The following is an 18,026-nucleotide window of genomic DNA, read 5'->3' on the forward strand; positions in this document are numbered from 1 at the left end:
TACGAGAGCCCCGTACACGGCCACAGATCCAGGCGTTCCTGTTGCATGGCAACAGGTGCAGGAACCCTGGTTACATGGCCACAGATCCAGGCATCCCTGTTGCATGGCAACAGGTGCAGGAACCCTGGTTATACGGCCACAGATCCAGGAACCCCGGTTACACGGCCACTAACATGAAGTAAAACTTACCTGAACCTACTCCTGAATTTTGCCGGTTAAGAGAGATTTCCGGTTATTTGGGTGCCGGTAGAGAGTTTCCTGTATCTCTATTTTGCCACTAGTTCATCTATCTTGTTACGAATGCTTTGTGCATTCAGATAAAGAGCTTTTAATTAAATTTTTTACCATTATTCCCTTTTTAACCTTATTTTCTGCTGCATTGCTACCGTTAAACTTTCTGTCCCTTCCTGTCACACTCTGCTCATTTTTACCCAAATTGCTACACTGCTCTATTGCCTTGACCTTTCTCTTTAGATTTCTAAATTTCCCCTCACATGATCCCTCCATCCGCTTTTTTAGTTTAAAGCCCTATCTACAGCCCTTGTTATTCGATTTGTCAGGACACTGGTCCCAGCATGGTTTAAGTGGAGCCTGTCCTGGCGGAACAGCTCCCTCTTTCTCCAATACTGGTGCCAGTGCCCCATGAATCGAAACCCCTTCTTTCCACACCACTCTTTGAGGCATGTATTTAACTCTCTGATCTGCTTGACCCTATGCCAATTTGCGCGTCACTCAGGTATTAATCCAAAGATTATTACCCTTGAAGTTTGCTTATTAATTTAGACCGTAGCTCCTCAAACTCCCTCAGCAGAACCTCATTCTTAGTTCTACCTATGTCATTGGTTCCTACATGGACCACGATAACTGGATTCTCCCCCTCCCACTCCAAGTTCTTCTCCAGCAGTGAGGAGATATCATTAACCCTAGCACTGGGCAAGTAACACAGCCTTCCGGACTCTCTTTTGTGGCTGCAGAGAACTGTATCTATCCCCCTGACTATATTGTCCCCTACCACTACCACATTCCTTTCTTCTCCCTGCCACTTAGATGGCCCCCTGTACCACAGTGCCATGGTCAGTTTGCCCATCCTCCCTTCAGTCCTTTTTCTCATCCATACAGGTAGCAAGTACCTTGTACCTGTTGGACAAGGTCAAGGGCTGAGGCTCCTCCATCACTACATCCTGGGTCCCCATACCTGCCTGACTTGCATTCACACCCTCCTGTCCCTGACCACCAATGAACTATAAAGTACTACTTAACCTAAATGGTGTAACTGCCTCTTGGAGAAAGTGTCCAGGTAACTCTCCCCCTCCCTGATGCATCGCAATGTCTGCAGCTCGTCCTCCAGCTCAACAACTCTGAGCCGAAGTTCCTCAAGTTGCAGACACTTACTGCAGATGTGGTTGCTCAGGATCACGATGCTTTCCACAAACTCCCACATGCTGCAGTTAGGACACACCACCTGCCCTGCCATCTCTAACCTTGTTTTATTTATTAATTAATTAGTTAAAGCTTTTATTCAATCAATATTTTAGTTTTGTTTGATTATTTTATCTAGTTTAAGTTATTAATTTAGTAAGCACTAGCAAGTTACAGTTTCTCAGCTCTTAATTTAACTCCCTTCCCTAAATTAGAGAGAAAAATGCTGTAATACTCAACAACCAATCACCTACCTGCTCTCCTGTGACGTCACTCTTTGATTTTTGTTGTTGTTGTTGTTTTTGATTCGGAGCCTTGCCGCTGCCGCCGCTTTAATTCAGATCCGCACTCAGGCCGCTCTTTATCCTCTCGTCGCTGCTGCTGCTTTCTGAGCTAGGGAAGCAGAAACCCATGACATAGGGAGTCCCTGCCCACTCTTGGCATCATTGGCCCAGTAAGAAGCAGGCAGAGGATCTGTGAAACCGAACCCCTGGAGTCAGCAGGGACCCAACGTAACCGAGCATTAATGGAACTGTGTCATCGTTTACAAGTACATCTGCATATCACCTGGTGGTAAAGGTAACTATTGTCTGAAATTTCTGTGCTGGTAGCTACTTTCAGATAAGCCAGTATACAATGCCTCACTGTATTCAGCAGGCCACAGAGGGATAGTTTCGAAGGGCAAACAAATTCATCACATGCTCTAAGGAAGTAGCAGGAGAGGCTCAGCACTTTTACAGGGTGGCAAGAATCCAACAGGTTCAAGGCTTCATCAATGACACTCTTATGGTCATACAGGCTTCTTACACTAATGGAAGAACAATCATCAACAGGAAGAGATTTCACTCGATAAATGCCCAACATGTCTGCAATCACAGGCAATGTATTGTGCAGGTTGACGCCAGATAGCCAGGAAATAACCATTCGATGGATGGCTTCCGGGAGACCAGGAAGGCTTTTGGAGCATTACCTACTGATCTCTGTCCAAACCTGTAAATAACCACAGAAAGAAGACTCAAAAGGGCACTTTATCCCATTAGGACTCAAATCATGCACCCAGTTGTACTTCTGATTCACGGCTTCTATTGCCTGGGTTGGTCAGAGGGAATAATAAAGCTCCTCCAAGGTCATCAAATTGATCATGGTCTGCTGCATGCTTCATAATTGCACAGCTTAGAGAGGGATTGCATTGTAGCAGGGGCAGGAGGAGGGTCAGGAAGTGGCTGCAGTTGAGCTAGGTCAGGAGGCACAGCCTGCAGATTGAGGGTCACCACCTGCATGCCCCTCTCCAATAAGGACCACAGAGTGATGTCCCATTATGTCCAGGATGAGTTCAAGACATTTGGCGGAACCTCTCCAATTTTCACCCTCTCCCTTCAATTCTAAAATATTTGCACAGAGCAGGTTCAGTCCTTTGCGTAGGGTTACTTCGTGACATACAAAATGAGATGTTCTGTCCACCAATTCTTAACTAATATCCTCCTTTCTTGGAAATGCACGACAGCAACAGGGGACCAAGGGTTAGAATGAGAGATGGAACTTCATGTGAGTGATGAACACAAGGAGGATAATGAAGAAGAGGGAGAGGAAATAATTATCAAGCCCAGCCATGAGTCCCTGGACTAGTGTCTTGGATCCTGGCAACTGCTGCACCTTGTATTTTTCAGTCTAACTCACCCCTCGTGCAATACAGGTATAAAATCAGGAAATTCAGGCTGCAGCACCTCTGGCCCTTATTATAATATGTGCTAATGAAGGTCGCAGGAAGAGCTAAAAGCATGTGGAAATGCGTGAGATCGATTTTGGGGTGGAAAACAGGTGGGAACGGCTTCCACCCGAAATTACTGGCAATAAAAGCTTTTGCCTATTTTGCACTAAAGACACTGCGAAAATGGTGTTGAATTTCGGGTCCACTGTTCGCAATTATTTCCTGAGTGTTCCCTTTTGGAAAATCATATTGCTCTTTTTAAATTAGCCTTCGAGTTATAAAGGCCAACATTCCATTATCCTTATTTGTTATACATGACTACTACACTTTACTGATCTGTGTACATGGACTTCTAAATCTCTTTGGAACCCCACTGTTCCTAGCTTTTCACCATTTAAATAACACTCGGATTTATCTTTCTTTGCTCCAAAATGAATGACCTCACACTTAGCTGCATTGGAATCCATCTGCCACAGTTTTGCATTATCATGGAGGAGGAGAATGGAGGAAAGTAGAGTGAGGCAGCATTTAAGCAGGAAGCACTCCGCCCATATTACCCCCTCCCAAAGAATTTACAGGCAACACAGGTCCTATGAGGACCTTAGTGAGGAGATGTGTATTAGAAGAATGCGTGTCATAGAAACATAGAAGATAGGAGCAGGAGTAGGCCATTCGGCCCTTCGAGCCTGCTCTGCCATTCAATGAGATCATGGCTGATCATCCAAATTCAGTACCCTGTCCCTGCCTTCTCCCCATAGCCCTTGATCCCTTTAGCCTCAAGAAATATATCCAACTCTTTCTTGAATATATTTAATGAACTGGCCTCCACCGCCCTCTGTGGCAGAGAATTTCACAGGTTCACCACTCTCTGGGTGAAGAAATTCCTCCTCATTTCAGTCCTAAATGGCTTACCCCTTATCCTTGGAGTATGACCCCTGGTTCTGGACACCCCGGCCATCATAAACATCCTTCCTGCATCTAGTCTGTCCAGACCTGACAGAATTTTATAGGTTTCGATGAGATCCCCTCTCAATCTTCTAAACTCCAGTGAGTATAAGCCCAATCGACACAATCTCTCCTCATACGTCATTCCTGCCATCCCAGGTATCAGCCTGGTGAATCTTCGCTGCACTCCCTCCATGGCAAGAACGTCCTTTCTCAGGTAAGGTGACCAAAACTGCACACAATACTCAAGGTGCGGTCTCACCAAGGCCATGTACAACTGTAGCAAGACATCCTTGTTCCTGTACTCGAACCCTCTTGCTACGAAGGCCAACATACCATTTGCCTTCTTAACCGCCTGCTGCACCTGCATGCTTACCTTCAGTGACTGGTGCACAAGAACACCCAGGTCTCTTTGCACTTCCCCTTCTCCCAATCTATTGCCATTCAAATAATAATCTGCCTTCCTGTTTTTGCCACCAAAATGGATAACCTTACATTTATCCACATTATAGTGCATTTGCCATGTTTCTGCCCAATCACCCAACCTGTCCAAATCGTACTGGAGTTTCACGACATCCTCCTCACAGCTCACCCTCCCACCCAGCTTTGTGTCATCTGCAAATTTGGAGATACTACATCCAATTCCCTCGTCCAGATCATTAATATATATTGTGAACAGCTGGGGTCCTAGGACCGATCCTTGCGGTATCCCACTAGTCACTGCCTGCCACTCGGAAAACGACCCGTTTATTCCAACTCTTTGCTTTCTGTCCGCCAACCAGTTCTCTATCCAAGTCAATACCTTGCCCCCAATCCCATGGGCTAGAAATTCAGTAGGCTTTGCGCCCAGTTTTCGTCCAAAGAGGGCTTTTGCGCCACTTGCTGAGATTGCGCCGATATTCAGCGCTGCGGTAATGGCGGCGTTAGCCAGTAGCGCTGCGCCGCCACCGATGACGTCATCGGTGTGCGCAGTGCCCCGCTACCGCCCCGCTACCGGCCCGACCGCCATATTTAGTTGCGGCCGCCTCTTCCGCAGCGGCCGCAAACAGCGATCTGAAAACGGGGCCGTCCTGCAGCCTTAGTGGGGCGAGTTAAGGCGGAGGTGCGGCCGGCCGCTTTTTCGGCGGCCGCCTGCCCGCACCTCCTTCCCCGGCCTCCTCCACCCCCGCCCCTGCGGCATTGCCAGCTGTTTTCCGGGAGCCCGGCACTTCTCCGTGGTGCCGGGCTCATTTGCCGGCACTAGCGAGCGGCGATCTCGCTGTTGCAGGCACCTCCCCCTTAAGAGAGGGAGGAAGGCCTGCAGTACCGCAGCCTGCCGCTCCGCAGCGGGTGGCGCTGCGGCACCTAGCGCGCCGAAATTCAGTTTCAGCGCCCCAAGCGGGGCGGCCACACCCTTGAATAGCGGCCGGCTTCGACTTGGGGCGCTGAAACTGAATTTCCGGCGGGCGCAAGTGGCTCCGCGCGCAGCGGTAACTTCTGGGCGCAAGCGAGCTGGCGGGCCCAAACTGAATTTCTAGGCCCATGTGCCTTAATTTTGCACGCTAATCTCTTATGTGGGACCTTATCGAAAGCCTTCTGAAAGTCCAAATACACCACATCCACTGGTTCTCCCTTATCTATTTTACCAGTTACATCCTCAAAAAATTCCAGTAGATTAGTCAAGCACGATTTACCTTTTGTAAATCCATGTTGACTTTGTCCGATCCTGTCACTGTTTTCCAAGTGCTCTGCTATTACATCTTTTATAATAGACTCTAGTATTTTCCCCACTACTGATGTCAGGCTTACCGGTCTATAATTCCCTGCTTTTTCTCTACCACCTTTTTTGAATAGTGGGGTAACATTAGCTACCCTCCAATCCATGGGTACCTTTCCAGAGTCTATCGAGTTCTGGAAGATGACCAGCAATGCATCTACTATCTCTAGGGCCACTTCCTTAAGTACCCTGGGATGTAGACCATCAGGCCCTGGGGATTTATCGGCCTTCAGTCCCATCAATTTTCCTAACACCATTTCCCTACAAATACTGATTTCTTTCAGTTCCTCCCTTTCATCAGACCCTATGTTCCCCGGCATCTCTGGGAGGTTATTTGTGTCCTCCTTTGTGAAGACAGAACCAAAGTATGTATTTAGTTGGTCTGCCATTTCCTTGTTTCCCATTATAAATTCCCCTGATTCTGACTGTAAGGGACCTACGCTTGACTTCACCAATCTTTTTCTCTTCACATATCTATAAAAGCTTTTACAGTCAGTTTTTATGTTCCCTGATAGCTTACTCTCATATTCTATTTTCCCTTTCTTAATTAATCCCTTTGTCCTCCTTTGTTGACTCCTAAACTGCTCCCAATCCTCAGGATTATTGCTTTTTCTAGCCAATTTATATGTCCTCTCATTGGATCTTATGCTATCCCTAATTTCCCTTGTTAGCCACGGTTGAGTCACCTTTTTTGTTTTATTTTTATGCCAAACTGGGATGAACAATTTCTGTAGCTCATCCATTCGGTCTTTGAATGTTTGCCATTGCCGATCCACCGTCAACCCTTTGAGTGCCATTCCCCAATCAATCCTACCCAACTCGCTCCTCAGACCATCGTAGTTTCCTTTATTTAAATTGAGGACCCTTGTCTCTGAGTCAACTACTTCATTCTCCATCTTAATGAAGAATTCGATCTTATTATGATCGCTCCGACCCAAGGGGCCTCGTACAACAAGATTGCTAATTAATCCTTTCTCGTTACATAATACCCAGTCTAAGATGGCCTGATCTCTGGTTGGTTCCTCGACATATTGGTCCAGGAAACCATCCCGTAAACACTCCAGCAATTCCTCCTCCACAGTATTGTTACTAATTTGGTTGGCCCAATCTATATGTAGATTAAAGTCACCCATGATGACTGCTGTGCCCTTATTGTACGCTTCTTTAATTTCCCTTTTAATGCCATCCCCAACCTCCGCCTTACTGTTTGGAGGTCTATATACCACTCCCAGTAATGTTTTTTTCCCCTTAGTATTTCTCAATTCTACCCATACAGATTCCACATCATCAGAGCGAATATCCTTCATTACAATTGTATTAATCCCTTCTTTAACCAGTAATGCTACCCCACCTCCCTTTCCTTTTTGCCTATCTTTCCTGAATATCGAATACCCCTGGATGTGGAGTTCCCAGTCTTGGCCATCCTTGAGCCACGTTTCCGTAATCCCAACCAAATCATATTTACCAAAGACCCTAACCTGTGCCGCCAACCGAATGAGGATCTGCAGACATGGTCATCAGCTTGCACAGCTCTGTGTGTGTGACTTTTAAGGTGCCACCGCACTCAACTTTTATGGCACCGAGTCATTTAAGGCAGCAATAGATCTTTGTAATATCAGCCAGGATGCAAGATGGACATGTGTTCATCAGGTGACTGACATGACTAGACATGTCTATGTCCCTGTTATGACTGTCTGTGCCAGATCCTCCAGTGGTAGACATTCTTGCAAAGTGGTACAAAACACAGATGAGCTCTCCAGTGCAGCTATGCGACAGTGAAATGATGGATCTAAATATTTTGCTATTTTCCTGCTGCTGCTGCAACCTTCACTCAGATGGCTTTTTAAAGGCTGCACTCTAATTTCCAAGCACCTACTGCACAGTACTCCCATTTTACACAGGATTTGCGCTGGAGATCCTTCAGTGGATATACAAATGTGCTGACCCAGGAAATTCAGGTGGATTCAGCTCTACAGATCATCGGCAGCTGCAATCCCTGACTCACTACTACAAGCTCACCACGTGGAAATATTCAGTGCATACACAAGACTATAAAGAACTATGTTTTAGTATCTCTAATTACACAGGGCACAGGTAGCACTCAGCTCAGTGATTCTCTCTCCATTTGTCCTGTGGATAAAAGACACTAATCAAAGCAAAAATCACTGTTCATGTGGTACAGGCATCTGCCCAGTTACTTTTGAAACATTTGACAGGTTCAATGCTAGTCTATTTTCAGACTCATAGCTGTCTTCACCTTATGTTTCATCTTCTCATCCTGCAATGGTGTTTGATTCTGCCTGAATATCATTTATTTTATGTGGTTTGGTTGGGTCAGGGAGGCTCATGTCCACATTTAGGTTTCCTCATATCTTCTACATATTTCCCATTCTTATACACTGTTATCATGCACATGTGCCCCCCGGTAGTTGATCAAAACTCTCCCGACGTCCCGATTATTTTTTCACGTATGTACCTGGATTTCTGTTCAACAGCTCCCAAATTAGAATACATTTCTGCTTTCAGTTTACTATTATATTGATTTAAACTTTTATTACATTTTTACTATTTGCAAACTCTATCTTCTATCCCTTAATGTATTAAAAAGTCATGCATTGGATACACTATCAGCAATAAGAAATAACGTAACAATTCGACCATGCCTCATGATTTGCAGTCATGGATCATGAAGATCAGTTGAACGGCAAGATTGAATTACTGACTTAAGCTCACTGTCAGATTTGTTATTCTTTACATAGTCTATAGTTTATTTAAACTATATATTATTTTAGTTTCGTATAGTTCTACAGTGGGTGCATTAAGTCGATGTAAGTGAAAGGATAATAATAATAATAATGGTAATGTGAGACCTGCAGGCCTTCTCTGTTAAGTAGACGGTGGTGGGAATAACTGCAGCACTTTCCTTGTCTGGTGTCTTTTTTATATTATACTAGTTTGAGGATATGTTGCTTGATAAATAAAGGAAGATTGTATTGTGGCGGTCCTTGTGCATGAAACACAAAAATTTAGCATGCAGGTGCAGCAAGTAATCAAAAAGGCAAATGGAATGTTGGCCTTTATTGCAAGGGGGCTGGAGTATAAAAGCAGGGAAGTCCTGCTGCAACTGTACAGGGTATTGGTGAGACCACACCTTGAGTACTGCACACAGTTTTGGTCTCCTTATTTAAGGAAGGATATACTTGCATTGGAGGCAGTTCAGAGATGATTCACACGGTTGATTCCTGAGATGAGGGGGATGACTTATGAAGAAAGGTTGAGCAGGTTGGGCCTATACTCATTGGAATTTAGAAGAATGAGAGGTGATCTTATTGAAACATATAAGATACTGAGGGGGCTTGACAAGGTAGATGCCGAGAGGATGTTTCCCCTCGTGGGGAAATCTAGAACTCGGGGGCATAGTTTCAGAATAAAGGATCGCCCTTTTAGAACGGAGATGAGGAGGAATTTCTTCTCTCAGAGGGTCGTAAATCTGTGGAATTCTCTGCCCCAGAGAGCCGTAGAGGCTGGGTCATTAAATACATTTAAGGTGGAGATAGACAGATTTTTACAAGATAAGGGAGTGAAGGGTTATGGGGAGCGGGCAGGGAAGTGGCTTTGAGCCCAAGATCAGCCACGATCTTATTGAATGGCGGAGCAGACTCAAGGGGCCTATTCCTGCTCCTATTTCTTATGTTATGGAGAATATAATATTGTGGTGATATATTTAGGTATTGGGAGTAAATGGCACATTGGTGATATATTTAGGTATTGGGAGTAAATGGCACATTGGTTCAAAATTTAAAAATTGGATGAAAAATAGAGTCAATGGTAAACAGATATTAAATAGAAATTGAACTTGAAATTTGGAAGTTTTTAATATTATTGTAGAGGTTTAGAAATAAATTATATGTATATAATAAAACTACATTAAAATATATTTATATACTAGTGGATCTCTCATGGCGCTGTTCACAAAAATTTGGTGGGTGGGTTGTCACAATTTTCAGGGATTTTGCACTAAATATTCTCTTGGGTTTAGCATCCCTGGTCAGTCCTGTAACTGCAATCTGGAGTGTAAATTTTATTGCCCAATGTCTAGATAAACAATAGCATGACCTGTGTTAAACCAGTTACTGAAATTGATCAAAAAAATAAAGTACTCGCATTTATATAGCACCTTTCATGTCATCAGGACATTCTGAACCATTTCACTTTAAGTGCTTTTGAAGTGTATTCACTGATATAATGTAGGGAAATGTGTCAGCCAAAATTGCACACAGTATGGTCCCACAAACAGAAATGAGATAAATTACCAGATAATCTATTTCTGGTGATATTAATTTAAGGATAAATGTTAGCCAGGACACTAGGAGGACTCTACTGCTCTTCAAATAATGCCATAGGTTGTTTTACATCAACCTGAGGGTAGACAAAGCCTCAATTTAACATCTCATCCAAGAGAATGCACCTCTGACTATGCAGCACTCCATCAGTACTACACTGCAATAGCCTCAATTATACACTCAAATCGCAAGAGGGGGGCTTGAATTCACAGCCTTCTGATTTAGAGGGAAGAATGCTACCATTGAGCCAAGGCTGACACGTGAAGTGCCACAATGTACATTCTCCTTTCTTAATGGAAGGTGGACGGAAATCAACTCTGTTGAAACAGACACAGCTTCAAGTTAACCACTGGTTCATTTTACGTAAGATACATGAATGAACAGCTTTCACAGTGAGAAGAGTCTCCTTCTCTACCTCCTTCCTCTCTTTGTCTCCTCCTCTCTTTCCTCTTCTGCTTTTCCCCTGTCCCTCCTCTCCTCTCATTTTCCTCTCTCCCTCCCCTTCTTTCCTCTCCTCCCTCCTCTTTCCCTTGAAAGAAGATGAAAGAGAATAAAAAGAATCTGCTAAGTGGTGCATAATGGCTGTTATGATGGGTGACTGAACAAGGAATTTGTTTCTATATGAAACATTTTGTGGGATGAATGCATTTATGGCTGTGAGTAAAGGAATACTTCCAGATGAAGCCTTGGGGTAGAAAGAGCACTGCATTCACTTGTTTGCACTAACAGTAAGCTATTCAAGCATCTTAACACAATGAGGGGAAAATAACTATAAGTGGCAAACATGCCCAGTAGAGCACATTCTTGAAATGTGTGGCTGGCTCCCTTTACTTGCCTGACCTGGTAAGGTCATTAAACTTTTTGTAGCACTGAGTGGCCACACGTCTAATGTTGGAAATTACACTGACTAGCCACCTCCTTCCACTTACCTGCTGTAACTCTCCTTTGGCTCCTTCTTTTGTCAGAGCTTTGCTGCTGAAACAGCACATCAACACTGGCATCCACAAAGCAATCTCTGTGACATGCAGCAGTCCTCTCTCATACTCTCAGATGGGGAAATTGCTTTGGCTCAACCAAAAATTGGTGTTGTGGCGCATTTAAGCTGCTGCAGGATTTTCCAAGCAAGCTCTCAATGACAGGAGCTTTCAACACCTGGAGCTTGCCTGAATTATGCAAATCACACAGGCCCCAAAAATTGCAGTGGGGTCAGTGCTTATGACATTGGACAACCAGAAGTACCCCTCCAAAATTCTGACAGTGACCATGGCCCCATGGAAAATCCAGCCTCCCAGGTTTAACATCAAAATAATACTCCTGCAGGCTAAATTCAGAAGGTATGCAGAGAGAAAAGAAAGGCTGTAGTTTTAAAAAATGACTTAATTCCAACAACTAGATCAAATCCAGAGTGATTCAGCTTTAAACAGTTTGCCTCACTCATTTTGACTGCACTGGGTTTATGTTGACTAGGATACTGATGTTCCAGTATTTTGTCACACAAGCAATTACACTCTGGAAGTCCTTACTTGTTTACCTATATTATCAAAACTCAAGGCTATAATTAGAAGGACCATTTTGTGACTAAAAGGAAATAATTAAACTATTTTTTACCAAAGCAGTTATTCATATAAAAGTGCAGTTATCCATACATCATACCACATACTTCTTTACAATGGCCCAGAAATTTGGGTCGGAGGCTTCCCACGGGTGCAAGCCTCCGACCTGCACTTACCTTGCGCGACGGCCGTTGAGCTGTGGGCCCCCGTGGAATTGCAATCCTGGGCCTCCTCCAACTGCCGGCACGCAGTGCTTGCGTATCCCAGGGATGCAGTTAGTTTGATTCATCCCCTGGGATCACGTGGGCCATGGAGAGCCAATGGTAGCAGGGAATGCTTCATTCATAAGTTTGACAGGACCTGTCAAACCTATAAATATTATAAGCCCCAAAACATCACTAAATCTTCAAATAAATTTAAAAAAAAACACACATTTAAAAAATAAACTATAAATTACATGAAATAACTTTTAAACAATAATTTAAATTTTTGAAAAAAATAATTTTATTTTCTAACGGGGCTAAAAATAAACGTACCTTTCTTTAAAGCATTTAAAAATAATAAACCTGTGAAAAAAATGTTTACATTTTAATTAATTCACCACTTACCTTGTAAAAAGCAGGCCTTGCGACTGCTTTTTACATGTCTAACTTCTGGAGACTTAACCTCCCGGGAAAACCTGCAAAAAAAACGTAAGTTCGATGCGCACGCGCTGCCTCTCCTGCGCACGCGTTCCACCTCTTAACCCCTTCTTTCAGGGGAACTGACGTGCCGGTTTCCCGCGCATGCGCAGTACATGCACGAAACTGGCACTTCCATTGGGCTTGCGGGTGAGTACCCTATGCGTACTCACCCGTGGAGACCCGAATTTCTGGGCCAATGTTTATGCATCATTGACATATAAATAATCTTTTCTTCTATTTCCTATGTACAACTTAACTTCACTTTGATGAATGTAATTTTTCCCCCCAAAATATCCACTTCTCTATATTTTGTGCAGACAAAATATTTTCAGCATCCTGCATTTCTTTATATCTGTACATTCTACAATTCTCATATATTCCCACATCAGTATTCATAACTACTACTTGCATCATATCTATAATTAGATATATATATATACATATTATAAATGGAGTTAGGTCACAGATCAGCCATGATCTCACTGAATGGCGGAACAGACTCGAGGGACTAAATGGCCTACTCCTGTTCCCATGTTCCTGTGAATTGTGTTTGACAAATCTGTTTTAGAGTTTTTTGAGGCTGTAACTAGCAGAATAGATAAGGGGGATGTAGTGTATTTGGATTTTCAGAAGGCATTTGATAAGGTGCCACACAAGAGGTTATTAAACAAAATTAGGGCTCATGGGATTGGGGGTAATATACGAGCATGGATTGAGGATTGGTTAACGGACAGAAAACAGAGATTAGGAATAAATGGGTCATTTTCGGGTTGGCAGGCTGTAACTAGTTGGGTACCGCAAGGATCAGTGTTTAGGTCTCAGCTATTCACAATCTACATCAATGATTTGGATGAGGGGAGCAAATGTAATATATCCAAGTTTGCTGATGATACAAAGCTGGGTGGGAATGTAAGTTGTGAGGAGGATGCAAGGAGGCTTCAAGGAGATATAGACAGGCTAAGTGAGTGGGCAAGAACATGGCAAATGGAATATAATGTGGAGAAATGTGAAGTTATCCATTTTGGTAGGAAAAATAGAAAAGCAGAGTATTTTTTAAATGGTGAGAGATTGGGAAATATTGGTGTTCAGAGGGACCTGGGTGTCCTTGTACACGAATCACTGAAAGTTAACATGCAGGTACAGCAAACAATTAGGAAAGCAAATGGGATGTTGGCCTTTATAACAAGAGAATTTGAGTACAAGCATTGGTTTGCTGAAGATGCGCTTCAGGTGCCTGGATAGATCAGGTGGAGCCCTGCAGTACTCAGCAGCCAGGGTCTCCAGAGTCGTGGCACAGCGTCGTGGCTTGCAGATTCCTGAGGACCAAATGGCTCGTCACATATCCTCCTCAGATGATGATGATGAGGAGGAGGAGAGCGAAAATGAACAACTTGCAGAGGCCCATCAACCAGCGGCAGCAGTATGCGAGAACATTGCTGCTCGGGATGCAAGGAATGCACTCATCTTGGCCAGATTTGCTTAGCCTAGCCAATCAACCACTTTTGCCTCGCAGCTTCTTGCCTGAGCATCGACAATGGCCAAGGACCAGCGGATTCCTAGCAATTTGACCACCATACTGACAATTGCAAGTAATCCTAAGCCCTCAATGTGAAAGTCCCATTCGCGAAATGACACACGCCACAACCACATCAGTAGCCATCAGATATTTTATTTACATTATTCATCTGAAGGCTTTTTCACAGAAAACATCAAATTTCACCCAAGTGACTACCCGTGCAGTATCTTTCTCTTACGCGTGCTCCTACGTGGTGCTTCCCCTGTGGCTTCAGCAGATGTGGAGGCCCCTTGCTCACTTTCCTGCTGCTCCTGTCTCGACACCTTTGGCGGGCGTCCTCTAGGGTTGCGAACCTGTGAGGGCTCTGCAACAGTCTGCTGCTCCTGCGGCTGTGCAGGGGTTGAAACGCCGATCTCAGTTGGGTGTGGACTCTGGTGGGGCTCTGACGGAGGGCTCTGCAGTGGCATGGAAGTGTGAGCGCTTGGAGAGGAGCCCCCACTTCCTTGATGTCTGCCACCAACTTCCCTCTCATGGGTCAGGTCCCCCTCAGTGCTTGCAAGTGGTTTGAGAGCACCTTGCTGCACATCAGGGGGGCCATGGGGACCCGTATCTGCACTGGCAGTCCTACTCAGAAGGACTTCCATGAAGGTCTGGTTTCTCTGGAGGAGCGATGGTCATCTATTGAACAGAGATGTCATTCTATTCTGAACACTCATCATGTTTTCTGCACTCTGGCGACTTATCACCTCCATGGAGGTTGCCATCCTTTCCATGGTGATGCGTTCATGCGCCAATGACTCCACAAAGGCTCTGCTCATGTTCACTATGGACTCCTCCATTCGCTCCACACTCGCAGCGACCCTGAAGACAAAACCTGCCAGAGACTCCTGCATCTGTTCCTGGAGTTCCAGCACCGCTGATCTTATGGATGGACCCAGAGGCAGAGGGTTGACATGCAGCTGAGCTGAGCTGGCAGAGTCCTGTGCCCTCCGACTAGGACTCTCCACAATCTGCTGATGCTCACTTGTGAGCTGTGATACACCAGGTGACAACACTACTCTATGTCCCGAAGGTCACACTGAGGAGTGAGTGTCTGCGCTGGTGCTGGGTGCGCTGAATTCTGCTGATGCCATGCCCTCAGAGGTTGCAGCTTCCTCTGAGGACTCTCGAGGCTCATGCTCTTCCTCCTGGCTAGTGGGGACGGGTGCTTGCGATGGTCCTGTGAGGGAATAAAGGAGTCAGAGATGTGATGCCAAGGTTACATGCACATTGCAGATGATCATAAGTCCATCTGTTAGAGCTTCAGAATCATTATCAACGACTCGTGCAATGTGAATTAGATGGAAAACTATTCTGTCACCAGCTTGCTGTGATGCACCCCCCTGTCCGTCCCCCACTTGCGCATCTTCCTCCACTCCTACGATCTCCAGGACCGCCTCCTCCCAGGTTGCCATCCTTTCCATGGTGATGCATTCATGCGCCAATGACTCCACAAAGGCTCTGCTCATGTTCACTATGGACTCCTCCATTCGCTCCACACTCGCAGCGACCCTGGAGACAAAACCTGCCAGAGACTCCTGCATCTATTCCTGGAGTTCCAGCACTGGGGGTGAGGTGGGCTACTGAGGATGGCCCTCCTCCTATCCTCACTCTTTCTCGCTTATTGTGTGCTCTTTTCCTGCAATGAGGGAGACAAGTGGAGGTTGAGTGAGAATGAAGGAGTGAGTGTAGAGATTCCATAGCATAGATACTTAGAAGGAGACAAAGATGGAGTGAGGTGGCAAGACCAAGGGCCCTCCCTATGTGTTGTCAGTTGTTTTCATAGCATCACAGTGATAGGGAGTGTGAAGGCTACATAGTCAAATAGTCAGGTGAATGTGACCATAGAGAGGGAATGGGTAAGGGTGCAGGGATGTCAGTGTCAAGTGGGATGTGGAGGAAGAGATTGCTAAAGCTGAGTGCTGGTGAGGAAAGGCAATGGGGATCAGATTGAGGGTGATGGGAAAGTCATACTCACTTTTCCAGTGTGCAGAAGGTCATGAAATGTCTTCCTGCACTGAATCCAGGTTCTGCGGGTTACTGATAATGAGTTGACCTCCTCTGCCACCTGGATCCACACAGCCTTGGTCTGCTGGGGAGGCTTCTTCTTCTGTGAAGGTGGGAAGAGCACCTCTTTATGAGCTCTTGCTCCCTCAACTAAAGCCTGGAAGGCAACGTCATCAAACCTGGGAGCAGACCTAAGTTTCTTGCTGGTCATTCTGCCTCCAGGTCCCTGTAGCATGAAAGGCCAAAAGGTTGTCAGTCTGCAGAAGAAGCAAGGCTTGTTGCAGACCTTTAATGCAGCAGCAATGATGACATCATCGGAGGCGACTTTCAGACTGGAAAAACTCATTTGCCACGGGTTCCCACACGTTGGAACTCAATTGGCCAATTAACTTAAAATCGCATCAATCTCCCACATTGATTTAGATTTGGGTGGATAACACGAAATGCGGATTGCACGACCGAAGCCTGCACCTGAATTAAAATCCAGCCCTGGGTGTCTGAAACAGGCAAAGGTTCAACCCCAGTACTTAACATCCCTCACATTAATTAGCACAAAACTTTGCTTCTTTTTTTAAAAGCAATTACTCTACACAACTCAGTATATGATCTTAGCAATGCTGCCAAGGGCAGAAGCTAGTAATTTCCCATACTTAAAAGGATTATCAGAAGGACAGTTGCCCCATAGCCAAAAAAAAACATTTTGGTAACATGCAGTATAAATATGATCCACAGAAAAAACAGATACTTTGAGAAAAAAACTCATGAGCTGTGCCTTTAATCTGACATCACGGTATTTATTTCCCCATGAACTTTTACTATCTGTGATATACCGTTATTTTACTCAAATTCAGAGATTTAATTTTATGAACTCCTCGAAAAGATGTCAAACCAAACAGCAAACCAGTTTTTAAAATGACACTGCTGTCTCATATTATGTTATCAATCCATACAGGCTGGGAAGGAGCAAACATTTATCCTAGTCTGTCCAGAGACAGCTGATCTTAGCCATAAACTACATGAGACATTATAAGGTAGCCTTGGAGCCCCCAGGCTAATGAAGGGAACAAATAAGCCTGATATCTTGTTCATAGAAGTTATCCAGTGATCCCTTTGTAATGTGTGTGTGCATCATCAAATGAAGACAATGTTGAGCTTAGTTACAATGTGCCTCATGTTCAAATAACCTACAGATACTCACTGTCTAATGGTACTCATTAGAAAGCAGGGACAGGGTACTGAATTTGGATGATCAGCCATGATCTCATTAAATGGCAGAACAGGCTCGAGGGGCCGAATGGCCTACTCCTGCTCCTATCTTCTATGTTTCAAAGACTGCTAGGGCCATGGAACCATCTTCATAACTTAACAGGAAGTAGGAAAATCTGGGGGAAAGGTTACTGGGGTGATTTAATGAATACAGACTTACCCCATGTGCCAGGAAATTTTGGGGGTGCTACTCACTACTTTCTAAGCATTAATTAACTCAATAGCAATAACTTTCATAATCACTATAGAAATTGCATTTGGAACATCTTTCACATTTTACTGTTACAATATAGTCATACTATACACAGTTGAGGCTTTCCCATAATGGCTCATTGTTAAAGGATGTGCATAATTGAACCATACAAACCCGAAGGTCCCAGGTTCAATTCTTGTGCTGTGATGAGCTCGGTGATTCCAGATGAAGTGGCATTCAGGATTCAAAAACAAATTAATTTGGGCAGTCCCAATCCAATTCCAAGTGAATGTGAGCCCCTCCCCCAAAAAACTCCCAAAGTAGAGCCAAATTTCAAATTAATTGTCAATCTCAGAGACAAAATAGGAATGATTATTGTGGGAAGTGTAAAACAATCACATTGGTATAGTAAAAGGTACCTTTCTGGGACTGGGATTAAGTCCCATTTTGGGGTGAAGGAGTTGTACCCTGTATCCAATTGTATTCTAGCTCATTTGAAAATGCTTGAAAGTTGAATATGGAAAAGCATTCAATTCCAGAGCATTAAAATCCTTACCTGAAAGTGCACAGAAGTTCATAAGGAAATAAATGAATCTTT

This window comes from Somniosus microcephalus, chromosome 10 (assembly GCF_052327205.1).
Source record: "Somniosus microcephalus isolate GS21.2 chromosome 10, FLI_Smic_1.0, whole genome shotgun sequence".
Taxonomy (NCBI): Eukaryota; Metazoa; Chordata; class Chondrichthyes; order Squaliformes; family Somniosidae; genus Somniosus; species Somniosus microcephalus.